Raw genomic sequence first — 18612 nt, 5'->3', positions numbered from 1 at the left:
CCCAGACCTGGGTCCCAGGCTCACTGTGCCACTGAAACCAAGTCATACCTTGCTTAAGAGCCCTAACTAGCGTGCACTTGGTTCTGGGTTACATGGGTTCCGCTTCAGGGAGGACTTGGCCTGGCAGTTCGGGCTGGACTGTTCACACGAGGAACAGGGTCAGGGCTGATTTGCATATCGCTAGGTCCAAACTGATGTGGCATGGTGGGCAATAAATTATGGAAGGAGATACGGCCCGACCGATTGCGAGTGGCTAAAATTAATTCAACCATTCCATACATCACATTTTTATTTTTGCATTGGCTGAAGTGGTTCAGTGCATGAGGCAAACTCCCAAAGTAAAAGCAATGGGGCCAAAGTCTTCGATCAGCTGGGGAGGACAATGGATACAGGAATGCTGACAGCCAGGAGAGACATGCCAAGATGGAATTACAGGCCATGCAGATGCAGCACCAAAGATATCTAAGGGAGAGGAGAGAAACTGCATTAGGCAAAAGCCATCCTAAACAATATCATGAAAGGATCCAGCCACGAGGGAGAGATGGTGCTATAATTGTAATTGGGGCTCTAGTCTTTAGCTTTGTTTATGTTAACATAGTGTGTACTCATATCTGTTCAACATATTATGTATATATTTTTACTCAATGACCTGCTGGAAGCACCTTCAGTGCATGTTAGACCTGGCACCCTTGGCGTGGTTTCCCCTGTCTTTTGCCTCTACCTCCTATATTTTGTATGTTATGCTGGGCTTCATTTTTGCTGGTTTATCTACTTTGAGCACTTCACCACTGCTGATCAGTATTAAAGTGCAACTGCTCCCTGTGTAAGTTGTAATGCTTCTTTGTTCTCCATGATTGGTATTTTTGTTTTAGTGGTAAATCCCTGGTAAAGTGCACTATTTGTGCCCAGGGCCTGTAAATCAATATTACTAGTGGCCCTGCAATACTAGTTGTTCTACCCACATGAGTAACCCCGTAAACTTGTCTCAGGTTGCCATTGCAGTGTCTGTGAGTGCAGTTTTAAACTGCCATGTCAACCTGGCAAGTGCACATACTTGCCAGGCCCTAACCCTCCCTTTTACTATATGTAAGGCACCCCTAAGGTAGGCACAAGGTACCCCCATGGACAAGGTGCAGTGTATGTGAAAGGTAGAGCATGTACTGGTGTGTTTTGCATGACCTGATATAGTTCTAATTTCGTTTCTTCATTATGTCAAGAATAGGCCGTCATTGGAGCTGCCTTGTAACATTTTACAACTGTAACCTTCAATTGGCAACAGCCAAAGATTGGAGTTTGATCTCTTTGAGCTCAGAATTTAAAAACACACATTTTAGTAAAGGTGTTTTTAAATTGTGTGTTTAAAATGCCACTTTTGGAAAGTTGGCATTTTTTTCTTTTACCATCACATGCCTCTGCCTGTATGTGGAGTCAACGTCTGGTTTAGACTGACAGGGACAGGTTTGTGCATTTACTCTAGCCAGTCACACACAGGGAGCTGAGGAGTGCCTTACATAACCCGCTGGCCCATTACCAGGCTGATGGGGCTTCCTGAGCTAGAGTGGTGGGAGGAGGTGTCACTGACACCTGAAAAGGGATGTGCCTGGCCTCCCACAATGCTGGATCCACCGCTATGGAGTGTGTATGGAGCCAATACCAGGCAGACAAGAACTTGTGCACTACAAAGACAATCCTTTGAAGAATTCTTGCTTCTAAGGTACCAAAAGGGGTATAAGTATTGGACCTAAAACCCCAGACTTTTAGAATGCTTCTAGATCAAGAGGAGACTCTGCCAAGGAGAAGAGCTGACGAGCTGTAAGGAGGAGTACTGCCCCTTTGATGTGTGTTGCTTTGTAGGGGTAGCCTGCATTTGCAGCTTCTGCTTTGGAGGGGAAAAGGACTAGACTTTACTGTGCATCCTGCTTGTAAAGTTTCTCCAAGGGATTGTGTGTGCTTGCCTCTTGTTAAGAAGTCCCAAGGCCATGAAAGAATCCCTGAACTCCATTACTGGAGATTCTGACCTGCCAAGTGATGCCAATTCCAGTTCTAGGCCATTGGAGGTTGTTCCTGATACACAAATCTGCAAAAGAGTTACAAATTGACGCTTTGCCCTTCCAGCGCCTGTTTTTCTTACTTAGCACCACTGTGCAGGAGAAGTTTCCGCGCACTTCTGCCGAGTGGCAGTAAAAAACGCTGCAGACCATGTCTCCGAAATCAGTGACTACCACATTGACTCCGACACAGTACCTGCTGTCCGGCTGAAAGAATCGACTCATCATTAGACCTCGGCAGCAGAAATCAACGCAGCGCCTGTTTGCCTCCGCCACTTCAATCTTCAGCACATCCGTATTTCCACACATCCCACCTGCACGCCAAGTTTTCCAGTTCATCACTCGCAGGCCAAAACCATTTTGGATTTCGAGGTATCGCTTCTCCTCATTGAATGGTTTGGATGCAACACTTCTCATGCATGCAGCTGAGAAGCCCCCAGGGGCTCAGAAATTGATCAGTTTGCTGTTTTTTAAAGCTTCCCTCCTCTGTGGCTAGTTTTCTTTGTGGGTTTTGACTCATCTAAGATACTTTGTATAAAATCACCGCATCTATAGAGTTCTATTAATAGAATTTCTTGAAACCTTTTAAAAGTCATATTTTGAGTTCTGTGTGTTGGGGTCTTGTAATTTTGCTCTTATTTGGTTTAGATAAATATAGTTTATCATTCTAAACTGGTGTAGTGTCCATTTGTAGTGTTTTCACTTTGTTATTGTGTATGTTATGTACGAATACTTTACAAATTGCCTCTGAGATAGGCCTTACTGCTCTTGCCAAGCTACCAACGGGGTGAGCAAGGGTTATCTTAGCTGTGTGATCCCCTTACCCTGACTAGAAGGAAGGGTCCCTAATTGGGCTGGGTGTATACAATTGCCAACTAGAGACCCCCATTTCTAACATTGGTGGCCAGCGGTGAGGATAGGACTTGTGATTGTACTTTGATATACAGTGATGGGTGTACACTACTACTAAGTGCAGCCCCCTGCGCAACCACATACTGCCTTTTGATTTTTCCTGTTTTTGTGATAACCCTTGAAGTATCCACATATATCTCAGCATGGTGAGCCAGCAAGTGAGGTTTCAGATTTGGTGTTTGAGATTGAGGAGTTGAAATCCTACACTGTGCCTCATCTTAAGCAGTTCTGCAAAGATGTTGGATGCCCAATTAGAAGCTCCGATAGGAAGGTGCTGAGGGCCTGGTGGACAGGCCAGAGACCAAGATAGAGAGCTTGAGATGCTCAGGTTGGAGTTTCAAAAGATTAAGAGGGTGAAGTCCCTTGCTCTGGAGGAAAAGAGATTGCTTTTAGCTCATGAGTTGAGTATGAGGAAGCTGGACATCAAGGCCAAGCAGGAGGAGCCCAGTTCAAATGGTGGTAGTGTGTAGCCAGTGCAGTCTGGGTAGAATGTACATATTCCTAAGGATTTGGTAAAAGATTACAGGAGGGAGGATGGCATACATGCTTGGTTCTTGGCATGTGATGCAGCACTCCACATGAATCAGGTCCCGGATACACAGGGGGGAGGGAGGGGGGTGTCTGTGGAAGTACTTTGAGATAGAGGGGGTGGACACTTTGACAGCACAGAATCTCACCTACTCTGTCATGAAGGATGCCTTGATCACCTGTTATGGTCTCACCCCAGAGCAGTGTGAAAAGTTTACATCTTTTAAGAAAACTGATCCTCATACTTGGTTGAAATGTGTTGATCATTTTTGCAGAGCCCTGAATGGTTGGATAAAGGGCAGACAGGTAACTGACTATCAGCGGTTGTATAGTTTGATTGCATGGGAGCACTTGTATAATCTTTGGTTTCCAGAGCTGTGTAAGCATCTGAATGACAGCAAGCAGACTGACCCTAGAACGTTTGCTCAGGAGACTGACCACTGGATGAGTACCAGGGTCCACAAGGGATATGTAGAGACTCCTTCAAGGGTGGGCAGGGTCTCAAGCAGAAGAGTGGGGGAAAAAGGGTAAACAGAGGGAGTTCTCTGAAGGGCCCCAATCTAATTCCTAGAATAAAGATTCCCATCCCCCAGGTGAGAAGAAGCCCTGGATCTCTACAGGGAAGCCTGTAGAGAGGGGTACCCACAAGTGTTATACGTGTGGTCAGGATGTTCACATGAGGACACCGGCACCCACTGGTGAAAAGTCATGAGGGTTGGCCAGTGTAGGGTAGGGAGGAGTTGATTTCAGGTGAAGGGTGAGAGTCAGCTGAGATTACCCTTGTCTCACAAGGGGACAGTGAGATGGCCCAGAGGACCCTTGTGCCTGAAAACACTAAGAAATACAAGCTGTAGGAGTCAATCAATGGACAGAGGGTAGAGGCTCTGAGAGTCACAGGTGCCTATGTGACTTCGGCATGGTGTCACCTGGTGCCATGAAGAGTAGGCAGTTCCCAATGTGCACCACCAAATACTTGCAGTGGACAACTCTGAGCGTAAGTACAAGGTGGCACAGGTTCCCTTTGAGTGGGAGGATCTCAGGTTCCTTGAGAGTGGCGGTGAGCCTATCATGCCTGTTGATTGTCTGCTAGGAAATGACCTGGAGGATTCCCCTCAGGATGAGGTAGAAAGCTGGTCTCACTTGGACATGGTGGGCATGCGTGACCACTCTGTCTATGGCAGCCAGTAGGGGGTGATCAGAAGGACCTACAGCATGAAAGAGTGGCCCAGGTCCCTGCCAGAAAGAGGTGGGGCAGGAGGCAGGGAGCAGGGTATGCACGAAACCAGCCCCAGAAGTTCCCATGGTCAGAGATGATGCCTACCCTGGGGAGGGGGATGCCACAGAACTTACATGGCAAGGGGTCAAACTGGGAGACTTGCCTGAGCTGGCCCATTAGCAGCAAGTAGGGGGACCCACCAGAGAGGAATTCTGCAGGGAGCATCAGGAATGCCCTTCTCTTGTGGGTCTGCGGCAGATGGCTGCAGACCAGGCAGCTGGCAAGTAGTCTGGTTCACACTGGATTTACTGGGAGAATGGTCTCCTGTATGGTAAGCCTCAGGTTGCTGAGCCTGTGGCAGCCCGTGTGCTGCTGGTATCCCAGTGCTTAAGAGCCTTTCTATGGGGGCTGGCTTAGGACATGCCTTTGGCAGGAAAATTGGAGTAGAACAAGACCGTTGAAAGCCTTGTCACCAACTTCTTTTGGCCCCAAATGCACAAGAGTTCTGATACTCATTGTAGGACTTGCCAGACCTACCAGGCAAGGGGCAAGAGTAGAGGGAGATGTAAGGCTCTCCTACAGCCTTTCCCTTTCGGGAGCACCCCTTTTGAGAGGGTGGGAATCAACACTGTGGGGCCTCTGGACACCAAGACAGCCATGGGCAACAGGTTTATCCTGGTCTTTGAAGACCATGCCACCCTGTACCTGATGCTTTTGCTCTCAGGACAGTGACAGCACATGTGGTAAGCCAGGCACTGATGGGGAATTTCTCCTGCATGGTTTTCCACAAGGAAGTAGTATCCGTGCGGGGAACCAATTTTATGTCCAAGTACATGACTGGGAAGTATGTGGAGTGAACTACAAATTTACCACAACTTACCACCACCAAGGTAATGGGTTGCTTGAAAGGTTCAACCAAACCCTGAAGGGCAGGATTGAAAGTCTGACAGACTCCCTGAGGTGTAAGTCGGATGTCCTCTTGCCATGTCTTCTCTTCGCTTACAGGGAGATCCGCAGAAGGGGGTTAGTTTAGCCCATTTGAGCTGCTGTATGGGCTCCCTGTGAGGGGACCTCTTAGTCTGGTGAAGAAATACTGGGAGAGAGCTCCTAGTAGGCCCCTCAGGATTTATTTAGCTACATTCTGGCCTTCAGAAACCAGACTGTGAGCTACAGGAACATGATCCCCCTCGCAGCCATCGCACGCCAACACAACCTCAACATCATCTCCTACGCCGACGACACCCAGCTGATCCTCTCCCTCACCAACGACCCCACCGCCGCCAGAGCCAACCTACACGAAGGGATGACAGACGTAGCCAAGTGGATGATGAACAGTCGCCTGAAACTGAACTCGGACAAGATGGAAGTCCTCATCCTGGGATCTTCACCCTCCGCCTGGGACGACTCCTGGTGGCCCCCCGCCCTGGGCAGCGCACCCAAACCAACAGACCACGCACGCAACCTGGGCTTCATCCTGGACTCCTCCCTCTCCATGACCAGACAAATCAACGCCGTCTCCTCGTCATGCTTCAACATCCTGCGCATGCTACGTAAGATCTTCCGGTGGATCCCCACCGAGACCAGGAAGGCGTTCACCCAGGCCCTAGTCACCAGCCGTCTGGACTACGGCAACTCCCTCTACGCCGGTACCACTGCCAAACTCCAGAAGAGACTCCAGCGGATCCAGAACGCCTCAGTACGACTCATCCTGGACATCCCCCGTCGCAGCCACATCTCCGGACACCTGAGAGACCTGCACTGGCTCCCGGTCAACAAGAGAATCACCTTCCGTCTCCTCACCCACGCACACAAAGCCCTACACAACCAAGGCCCCGGATACCTCAACAGCCGCCTCAACTTCTACGCTCCCACACGCCAGCTTCGATCGACCGGCCACGCCCTCGCCGCCGTCCCCCGCGTCCGAAGAGCCACCAGAGGGGGAAGGTCTTTCTCCTACCTGGCCGCCAAGACTTGGAACTCCCTCCCGACCCACCTCCGCCTGACCCAGGACCACCTCGCCTTCAGGAAGCAGCTCAAGACCTGGCTGTTCGAGCAGTAGCGGACCCCCCCCCCCTCCCCTAGCACCTTGAGACCCTCCGGGTGAGTAGTGCGCTATATAAATGCTGTGATTGATTGATTGATTGAGGAAACTCGCTCAGGCGAACCGAGAAGCCAGCCAGGAAGATATGAAATGGTGGTATGACTAGAATGCCATTCTGGTTGAGTTTCAGCCTGGCCGGAAAGTGCGGGGCATGGCCCCTGTGGAGCTGCTCCTCTCCAGGACAAGTGGACTGGGTCTTTTGAGATAGGGGAATGCAAGAGTGATGTCACCTATCTGTGAACTTGCAGGCTCCAAGGAACCCTTTGGGGGTCCTACAAGGGATCTGCCTCAAACCTCACTTTGAGAGAGGTCTGAAGTGATTATGCTCCTGGCTACAGATGATGGAATGTAGGAGGAGAGCAAGGGCCAGATGTAGCTAATCCCAGATTACCGATTCTTAAATACCGAATCATACCGATTCTGTATTTAAGAACAGGCAAATGGGATGTAGGTAATTTTTCTTTAAAAATTACAGAATCGGTAAGTTTCGGTAATTACCGAATCGGTATTTACCGATTCAGTAATTTGCCATTCATTCCTATGGGCCTGGAGGCCCATAGGAATGAATGTCAATTACCGAATCGTTAAATACCGATTCGGTAATTGGGGGAAACATTGAAGGGTGGCAGGGTGTCACTTTGACACCATGTTGCACCCCTCAATTGTGTATGGGTGCACATGTTGCAGACATACTTGCCCTAAGGGCATGTATGTCTGCAACATGACACTGTTGGAAAAGCAAAAAAAATGCTTTTTCAAAGGTTTTCATTATTTACCACCAACTTCTAGTTGGTGGTAAATAACGAATCCTAAAACGGGAAAAGCACTCATTTGAGTGCTCCCTACATTTCAGATTCAGTAATTTACCGAATTCTTAAATACCGATTCGGTAAATTACTGAATCTGAAATGTAGCCACCTACATTTGAAAAGCCTAATTCCGGTCGGTAACGGACGCAATTCGGTAATTTCAGAAGTTACCGACCGGAATTAGGCTTCCTACATCTGGCCCCAAGTCTCTTCCAGACCTCTTGTCTGCCAGGGAGTAATATGGGTCTGTGGAGGATGTGAACCTTCTCCCCAACACTGACCCAAGAACATCAGAGTGACTGTTGACAGTTACTGGGACAGTTTGCTGTCTGTTTTCCTTGACCCCAGGCGTCACCCACTGGTGTACCCACGATGTTGGTCCTGGGGATAGTCCAGCTGTATAGCACAACATTTACCTGTTGACTGACAAGGTCAAAGCCAGCATCAAGGAAGAGGTTTTCAAGTTGCTAGGGTTAGGGGTGATAGAGCCCTCTAACAGTCCTTGGCTCAACCCAGTGGTAGTGGTCCCAAAGTCTGTTGCACCCAGTGCCACAGTTGACCTACAGTTCTTTGTGGACTACCAGGGGCTCAATGCCCTCATTAAGACGGATGCGCACCCCATCCCCAGAGCTGATGAGCTCATAGATCGGCTAGGAGCTGCCAGGTACCTCAGTACATTTGACTTAACATCTGGGTACTGGCAGATTACCTTGACCAAAGAGAGGTCAGAGTTCTCAATGCCAGAGGGGCAATTCCAGTTCTGTGTGATGCCCTTTGGGTTGAAGAACGCCCCTGCCATCTTTCAGAGGTTGGTCAACCAGGTTTTGGCTGGGCTGGAGGATTTCAGCACCGCCTGCCTGGATGACATTGCAGTGTTCAGCTCCAGTTGGAAGGATCATTTTTTTTGTTTGCTTGATATAGCGCGAACTAGACCTGAAGGTATCAGAGCACTTTACATGATCACCAGTTGCATTACAGACAGACACATTGTATTTTGTTAGGCACGGAGAGATTAAGTGATTTGCTCATAATCACAGGATGTTGAGCGTCCCTGCTGAGACTCGAACCCGGTTCCCTAGCTTCGAGGTCGACGCCCCAGTCATTAGGTCACATCCTCTCCCCAAGCTTGCATCATCTCTGTGAAGTGTTGAAGGCTCTGTAAAGGGCAGGTCTCACTATCAAGGCCAGTAAGTGCCAGATAGGGCAGGGAACTGTGGAGTACTTGGGGCAGCAGATAGGAAGCAGCCAGGTGGTGCCCCTATAACCCAAGATTGACACCATTTTGGCTTGGAAGCCCCCCAAGACCCAGACTAAGGTGAGAGCCTTTTTAGGTCTCACCAGTTACTACAGCAGATTTGTCAAGGGTATGGCACCATTGTTGCTCCCTTTATTGAGCTGGCTTCTAGGAAACAGCCCAAAGTGATCTGAACTGAGGCTTGACAGACCGTTTTTGATGCCCTGAAGGCTGCCATGTGCATGGCACCCCTGCTTAAGGCGCCCAACATCTCCATGGAATTTGTTGTGCGGAAAGACACTGCGGAGCATGGTGTGGGAGTAGTCCTAGCACAGCTAAATGAAGTGGGCCTAGACCAACCTGTAGCATGAGGTTCCTCCCCATGGAACAGAGCTGGAGTACAATTGAGAGAGAAGCTTTTGCTGTGGTCCGTGCACTAACGAAGCTAAGACCCTACTTGTTGGGGACTCACTTCCAGGTTCAGACATATCACAAGACCCTCAGGTGGTTAATGCAGATGAGGGGTGAGATCCCAAAGCTGTTGAGGTGGGTCATCCCCCTACAGGGAATGAACTTTAAGGTGGAACATCGCACTGGTACAGAACACACCAATGCTGATGTCTGTCAAGATTCTTCTACCTTAGTGTTGAGAACTCCTTGTAGGATGGGTAGTTCTCCCTACTTTGAACTGGAGGGGACATGTGTTAGACCTGGCATCCTTGGCATGTTTTTGTCTGTCTTTTTGCCTCCACCTTCTGTATTTTTATGTCAGGCTGAGCTTTGTGTTTGCTGGTTTATGTACTCTGGGCACTTCACCACTGCTGATCAGTGCTAAAGTGCAAGTGCTCCCTGTGTAAATTGTAATTCTGATTGGTTCTCCGTGTTTGGCATATTTTATTTACTACTAAGTCCCTAGTAAAGTTCACTATGTGCACCCCGGGCCTGTAAATTAAATTCTACTTGTGAGCCTGCAGCACTGGTTGTATCACCCACATGAGTAGCCCTGTAAACTTGTCTCAGGTCTGCCATTCCAGTGTCTGTGAATGCAGTTTTAAACTGCCATGTCGACCTGGAAAATGCACCTACTTGTCTGGCCCTAACCTTCCCTTTTACTACAAGTAAGACACCCTTACGGTAGAACCATGGTACCCCCATGGGCAGGGTGCAGTGTATGTGAATGGTAGGAGATGTATTGGTGTGTTTTGCTTGACCTGATAGTAAAATACTGCCAATTGTTTTTAACTATTGCAAGGACTAGCTCTCCAATAGGCTATCATTGGCGCTGTCTATTAACATTTTACAAGTGTCATTTTATATTGGGGATAGATGTAGATCTGGAGTTTGGGCTGCCTGAGCTCAGAAATTAAAAACACACCTTTTAGTAAAGGTGTTTTTTAAATTGTGTGTTAGAAAATGCCACTTTTAGAATTTATATATCTTAGGGCGCTTTTACGCGCCCCAAGCGCCACATTGCGATATGGGAAACTTCCCCCTTTAATCAATATCTTTCAATTGTATCCAATATCATCTTAAGACACCAATCGTACTCAATGTTTTAGACACTTTTCAATGTTCATTAAAACACTGTGGAGACAGCATTTCACCTACCTTCTTTATCTTAGCATCTTCAAATATTTACTTAGTGCCCATCGAGGCTTTTTCACAGAAACACGGTAATCAAAGGTGAAGCAAAACAGAGTAGGCTCGTCACGTAATGTACCCAATGCATTTCAAGCCTCAAAGGCTCTTCTTCAGGGGTTTCTGTAAAAAATAAAAACAACTCAGCTAGTTGTTCCCTGCTGGCCTCCGCTCCTCCAACTTAATCCTAAGTAACTCACCATGAACCCAAAACTGCTACTAACTACTTAACCCCACTATTGCCGTAATGTCCTTAATGTTAAACCCAGCTAATCAAGCAGCAAACACTCCCCTTATCCCCCTCCCCTCTCCAACCCTTCATGCCCTCTCTCACTGAACTGCCTAAAACAAACAAGTGAATAAAACTGGTGTCACATTCCTAATCTTCTCAATTCAAAACCCCCTTTTTTTACAAATAAACAATAACTCTATTGTAACTCCAAACCAAACCCACATTTCCATGCCCTCTCACTCGAAATTATGATAAAATACCTTGCTGAAGCCGCAGCCGGCGACCTAACCTCCTCATTCATCTTCCCCATTGCCTCGGAAAATCATCTGTTTCTGCTGTCACTCAATCCGTTAGTTTTTAACAACCTCCTCACCGGCTCACACCCAATCCTTTCAAAAATGTTAACCCCGTGACCTACTCTCATCAGCTGCTCAAGTTACTCTAACACTGCTCTCAAACTACTAATCCCACAATGCCCCCTCCCCAGCTATTTTCCCAGAAGTAATACGTGAACCTAAATCAGAATGTAAACCCCCCCATCCCTACCCCACCCTTTTATCTCCTGTAAAATATAAACCCCAACATCTAAGTAACGCCGGAAATAATATGTGATAGTTCCTCATTTAAATAAATAAGTCTGTTTCTACGCAGTTACATCTGCAAAAAGCAATCATAACACAGAAATCAATCAACAGTTAACAGTACATAAACAAAGACCAACTGTCCATAAATATGCTGAAATTGTTTTCTTGTCAGCTGTTCAATGAATCTACTCCAGTCTTTCGCTGTCCCAACAGTGTGTCAACACTCCTTGTTTTGAATTTCTCTCACTTTAACTCATTTTTGGGGTACAAACTGCTTTTGGGACGATAAAATTGCAAAGCAAGAAAAATGCGTAGAGAATGCACTCCTTCACTTGTACAGATTTATTCTTCAGGTCTTATGTCGACCTTTATTGCGTGCGAAACAGTTGCTGTGCACTGCCCCAGCGCACAGCTTATATAACCAATATATCTTAGGGCCCTTTTACACGCCCCAACTGCCGCACTGCAATATGGGAAACTTCCCCCTTTAATCAATATCTTCCAATTTTATCCAATATCATCTTAAGACACCAATTGTACTCAATGTTTTAGACACTTTTCAATGTTCATTAAAACACTGTGGAGACAGCATCCTTTCACCTTCCTTTTTTATTTTAGCATCTTCAAATGTTTACTGAGTGCCCATCGTGGCTTTTTCACAGAAACATGGTAATCAAAGGTGAAGCAAAACAGAGGAGGCTCGTCACGTAATGTACCTAATGCATTTCAAGCCTAAAGTGCTCTTCATCAGGAGTTTCTGTAAAAAATAAAAACAACTTAGCTTTTAGAATGTAGGCATTTTCTTGTTTTACCATCCTGTACCTCTGCCTGCCTGTGGAATCAACATCTGGTTTAGACTTACAGGGGCCAGTTTGTGCATTCACTCTAGACAGTCAACCAAAGGGAGTTGAGGTGTGCCCTGCATATCATGATGATGGTCTCAAGGTGCTGAGCAGGGGTGGGGGTGCAGCTACTGCGCTAACAGCCAGGTCTTCGAGAAGTCTCCTGAAGGTCAGAAGGTCAGAAGGTCCTGGGTCTGTTGCAGCTGTGTGGGGAGGGTGTTCCATGTCTTGGCCGTGAGGTAGGAGAAAGATCTGCCACCGTTGGAGGTCCTGTGGATGCGTGGGATGGCATCGAGGGCGAGGTCGGTGGAGCACAGTTGGCAGTACGGGGTGTCGAAGGTGAGACACTTGTTGAGGTATGCTGGTCCGGTGTTGTGTAGTGCTTTGTGGGCGTGGGTGAGGAGTTTGAAGGTGATCCTCTTCTTGACTGGGAGCCAATGCAGGTCCTTCAGTTGGGCAGTGATGTGGTTGTGGCGGGGTAGGTCAAGGATGAGGCGTGCGGAAGCGTTCTCTATGCCATGGAGTCTCTTCTGGAGTTTGGCCATGGTTACTGTGTAGGGTCGTTGTCGTAGTCCAGCCTGCTGCTGGCGAGGGCCTGTGTGACCGTCCTTCTGGTTTCAGTGAGGATCCATCTGTAGATCTTGTGGAGCATGCAAAGGGTGTTGAAGCAGGAGGAGGAGAAGGCATTGACTTTCTGGGTCATTGTGAGCGATGAGTCCAGGATGACCCCCAGGTTGTGTGCGTGGTCGGTGGGTGTGGGTACCTCTCCCAGGGCGGCTTGCCACCAAGAGTCGTCCCAGGCTGAGGGGGTGGATCCGAGGATGAGGACTTCTGTCTTGTCCGAGTTAAGTTTCGGGCGGCTGGTCTGCATCCAGCTGGCGACAGTCTTCATTCCTTCGTGGAGGTTGGATTTAGCGGTGGCAGGGTTTTTGGTGAGTGAGAGGATCAGTTGAGTGTCGTCGGTGTAGGAGACGATGTTGAGGTTGTGCGATCGGACGATGTTGGCGAGCGGTGCCATGTAGATGTTAAAGAGGGTAGGGCTGAGGGATGATCCTTGGGGCACGCCGCAGATTATCTTGGTGGCTTCGGAACGGAAGGGCAAGAGGCGGACCCTCTGGGTTCTCTCGGTGAGGAAGGAGGTGATCCAGTCCAGGGTTTTGTCGTGTATTCCTGCGTTGTGTAGGCATGTGCGTAGGGTGTGGTGGCAGACGGTGTCGAAGGCGGCTGAGATTCCAGGAGGATGAGGGCCTGCCTAATTCAAAGAACAGAAGGGTTATAAGTATTGGACCTAAAATCCGAGACTTTAGAACAGTTTTGGATCAAGCAGAGACTCTACCAAGAAGAAGAGCTGAAGAGCTGAGAGGAGGAGTACTGCTCCTTTGCTGTGTGTTGCTTTGTTGGGTTGGCCTACAGTTGCTGCTTCTGCTTTGGAGAGGAAAGGGACTTGATTTTGCTGTGTATTCTGCTTATGAAGTTTCTCCAAATGCTTGTTTGTGCTTGCCACCTGTTAAGATGTCTCAGGGTCATCAAAGACTTCACCTGCAGCATCCCTGAACTCCATTGCTGGGAGTTCTGACCTGCGAAGTGGTGCCAAATCCAGTTCTGGGCCCTTGGAGGTTGTTCCATCTACAGAAATCAGCAGAAGACTTAAAAATCGATGCATAGTCCTTCCATCACCTGTTTTTCCAAAACAGCACCGCCGTGCAGGAGAATTTTCCACGCACTGCTACTGTGTGGCCGAAGAAATTGACGCAGCGCCTGCCCGCGGCTGAAGAAACCACGAAGCTCGAGATCAGTACACCATGTCTCCAAAGCCTGAGACCACCGCATTGACTCAGACGCAGGCACAGCTGTGCAGCTGAAACAAGTCAATGCATCGTTGGACCACGGCTAAAGAAATTGACACAGCGCCTGTTGGCTGCTGCTGCATCGACCTCTAGGGTGTTCGTATTTCCACGCATCGCACATGTACGCCAAGTTTTTCACCACATCACCTGCTGACCAGAACTTTCTTGGATTTCAACGCATCGAATCCCCTTATAGTCCAGATTCAATGCAACACTTCTCCTGGGTGCAGCCAAACTGATGCATTGCCTCCCCAGGGACTCAGGAATCGATGCATTGCTGTGTTTTCAACTCTTTTCTAACCACAACTAGGTCTCGTGGGATTATGTTGGTAGCCTTTTTAGGGGCTTTGTAGGGATTTCTGCATTATGAGTTTAACCACGTTTGATACAACACTACGAAGGCATGAGCAGCAGTGATAAGGTCAAGCCCTCAGCTTCCCGAACTGTCTTAAGTAACTACACTATGGAGGGTTAACCTGTCTTTCTAAAATCCCATTAAGTACAAGGCTAGTTGCATGGCCCTTAGGAAATCTCACCAGAGTTTGGGATCTACTCCCAGGCGAATCAGTGTGATCAGCACATCTCTAGGATTTTTTTGTTGGATCCCCACCCACAGGTCCTACCTGTGGCCTACATCATCTTCGGACCTACACCCATCATCTAATGTGAGTGGGCGGGCTCAACGTGTTTGTAAACAGAGCGCTTAAACATACAGCACATGGATTGAAAGTGAATTAAAATTGCCTGTCGGATCCTAATTTGTATTTACTCAAAAGGTCCTTTGTCAAGGTTAAAAGCAGTAGGATGTCACAAGGGTATGAAGACCTCATGAGAGGAACTGTAAGTCCTTTGAACACGTCACTAGTGGGTTTGTCATTCTTGGCGTTGTTTCCTCCTGGGTAGGGCTAGAGGAACTGGGGGTGGAAATAAGGACTGGCATCACACCGGAGTCAATGGGACCGAGAACACCTGCAGACAGCAACTAATCAGTCAATATCTGAGAGAGTTTGTAAGGGTTCAGCACGATTACTACTAGCAACTGGAACAATAACAGTGTGCTGGGTAATCTGACTAGGCATCAGCAGATAGTGGTTTGTATGTTCAATTAAAAGTGAAGAGTAAAAGATGCCTAGTTGACGGCCATGTATATCAGATTGATGTTGTGGGAAGTGGGCCAGACGGGACAACAGAAAATGAACATGGTCTCAATCTTTAAAGTTCAACACTACACAGTCCCCTCCTAAGCTTTTCTTAGTCTGACCCACCCATCTCACCCTTCGTGACATGATAATATTACTTACTAAATCAAGCCAACACCCTGCCCTTTATTTGCACCAGTGAGCTGCCTTATGAATGACACTTTGGATGTCTTAATGAATGTTTGCTTTCAATGGAAGGACTCCTCTAAAATAATCACGTAGGTCTGCATTCCAGTGGAAGGTGCAGGTTGGCCAATTAAGCCAATGTTATAGGATCTTGCTGGGCTTGTAGTCGGGGCACAGTTGTTACTGGGGGAGATACATGATCCACATTGCGCAGATGAGACATGGATGAAGAGATTCTCAAAGGTTGTTTTTCCATAGTAGAGGTTTGCCCTATGGGCTGATTGCCATTTGTGCAATGGGCAGATTTAGGGTATGCATTAACAGCACAGCTGATTTTACTAGCACTGTCTGAAATCTGATTAAGAGACCCAATCAGAGAATCAATCTGGTCCATCTGACCTTTAAATTGACCTACCAACACATGCTTAAAAATCTCCAGTAGATCCTTCACTCCTGCTACAAGAGGCTATCAAGATGCTTAAATGGTAGTGGGCACTTTGAATAAAGGTGCTAGGATCTCAGTAGTAGTCATAGTTTAACAGGGCTGGTCAGAAGTTTAGAATGTCCCATCTCTATCTAGATGAGGGCTAGGTAAGATAGGAAAAGCTATGGGCTGTGGCTGATAGTTTTCCCCCTCTACCGCTGTCTTTTGGGGGCGGTGTATTATTATCTTTTGTGGTATTAGCGCTCGGGTCCATGTCCTGAAAGGCTTGTCGTATTTGTATCATCAGGCAAAATACAGGGATTTTTAAGTTGCCCTGGTACTGCTTCTGTGCTATCACAGTTTTTTTTAGCTTTACTTGTATTAATATCCAGATTAACGATGCAGTCTGTAGGGGTTACCGTAGCTTGTAATTAAATCCTGGGTGAAGGGGTGGGTAATTAACTTCTGTACCGCCTGAATGCGATTTTCAACCATGTTAAGCTCAGAGGAGATTGCTCCCATTGCTGTTGTGAGATAGACCCAGAGGCCCGCACCCTTTATTAAGCGATAGGCTTTTCTTTCTCATTAGGCAGAATAAAGTGGGCACTTTCTTTTGCCGTGCTGCTTCAAACGACACAGTAGGCGAAGCAAAAATAGCTAAAACAAGTGAAGGATACACACAACTTGCAGTTCCTGAAAGTCCAGCTCCTGCTCCTAAGATCTACAGTGGAGATAAAAAAGCTTGCTGCAATCAAAAAAGCAGAGCCAAGAGCCGTGGCCCAGACCAGCCTCGTCCAGATGCAGACATGTCTGTCCTTGGCCCGGGCGTGGCCCGCACAGTGGGGAAAGTGTGTGGCCTTTAAGCTCCAGGAGGGGCGCTGGAAATGTGGGCTTGTGGCTCCTGACGCGAAGAGCGCTGGGGCCCATAGGCCTGGGTCAGAGTAAGGAGTCCCGTATAGCAGGGGAAGTGTGTGGCATTTAAGTGCAGGAAGGCATGCTGGAAATGTGGGATTGCGGCTCCTGCCACAAAGAGCAATAGGAGCCATAGTCCAGGCCCAGAGTAAGGCATCCTTACCTCCACTCACACTGAGCACATGAGGTAAGCAAACCCTCCCCTCCTTAGGAGAGTTTCTTTCCCCCTTAATCATCCATACATCCATATATTTATCCATCTTTTCACAGATCCACCCATCAATATATCCACATATCTATCTATCCATACTTTTATCCAGCCATCTATTCACTTGTTCCATCTTTCCATCACTCATTCTTCCACTCATTAACCATATTGATCCTTCTATTCTTTCATATATCCTCACCCATCCATCTATCAATCTTTTACTTCCTTACTTCATTTCATCCTTCCTTTTGTCTCCCATCCTTTCTTTCCTTCTTCTATTTCACCATCTTTCAATTTGCCCCTCTGTATTTTCCCCTATTTTCCTAATGTCATTATTTTTATTTCTGTCATTCCTTTGCTTTGCATGTCTGCACACCTCTCATACCCCTCGTCATTTATTGTTTGACATGGCCCTCTCTGCAGGGTCATCCCCAAAAATGTCGCCTTAACCCTCCTGTTTCTTGAACCTGTTATTGCTGTCCTATAGGACTTTGCACACTTTATCATTGCTAACCAGTGCTAACATGCTTGTGCACGCTCTTTTAAACATGGTACATTTTCCTTACCCCAATTGTCACATTTAATTTACTTGTAAGTCTCTACTAGAGTGATAGCACAGATAACCAAGGCTGATAAATTAAATGCTACCAGTGGGTCTGCAGCACTGATTCTGCCACCTACTAAGGTAGCCTTTTAAAACATGTCCAAGACCAGCCATTGCAGCCTGTGTGTTCAGTATTAAACTGCCATTTCAAACTCACAAAAAAACCTTTTGCAAGGCTTACAGATCCCTTTTTAATACATATGTCACCCAGCATAGACCCTAAAAAGCCCGTAGACCTAGGTGCTTTTTTTTTTTAAGTTGGACATATGCTTTTACGTTTTCCATGTCCTGAAAGTAAAAAACTCTCGAAATTTGTTTTTAACTACTGTAAAGCCTACTTCTCCCATAGGATAACATTGGGTTACCTTATTACACTTAATAAGTGAGAACTTTTGTATGGAACAGGTCGGAATATCATGTTTGGTGTCTGTGGATTTGTAATTTAAAACTCTCTTTAATGGTAAATGTTAGAAATTGAGGTTTCTGGTTACACGCTGTCCAAGCAGGATCCTTAATCTTATACAGGGTAAGCCAGATACACACCCTAAATTAACATGTGCTCTATCCTAGCTTGGCACAGAGCAGTCAGGCCTACATTAAGAGGCAATGAATAAAGTATTTGTGCAATACTTAAATTACAGTAACACAGTAAAAACACCATAAAAATACCCCACACCAGATTAGAAAACACACGGTCACTCGTAGTATTACACCCTGTACACGCATGGGAGTGCGGCACAGAACGCGCAGAGACCGAGGAGGAGGAGCCTACCCTGCCTGAGTTTGCTGCGGCTCCACACTGCTCTGCCCCGTGGAGAGTCTGTTTTCAACCGGAGCTAATTGGAGCCACGAACTCTGTCCTGGGGGGGAGTTAAGCTGAGTTGCACTGGTGTGGCTGGTGTGCGGGGTGGCGTGGTGCAGCTGTTTTCTGCCTTTTACCATGCCTGCCGTTTACCGCGGCATCCCGCTCCCCGCCCCCCTGCTCCTCCGCTCTCCCAACCCTTGACCTCCCGGTTTCTGGCTCCCACCTTCACTTTGCCGTCTGCCTGCCATTTTGGCGACAAGTGGAGGTGAAGTGGTGATTGAGTGTAGGGGTTGAGCTGAGTGGCGGCTCCCCAGCACTCCCGGCAGCGCTCACACTCCTCCCC

This window comes from Lissotriton helveticus, chromosome 10, assembly GCF_964261635.1.
Source record: "Lissotriton helveticus chromosome 10, aLisHel1.1, whole genome shotgun sequence".
In the NCBI taxonomy this organism is placed as follows: domain Eukaryota; kingdom Metazoa; phylum Chordata; class Amphibia; order Caudata; family Salamandridae; genus Lissotriton; species Lissotriton helveticus.
Note: the sequence above shows the minus strand (reverse complement) of the source record.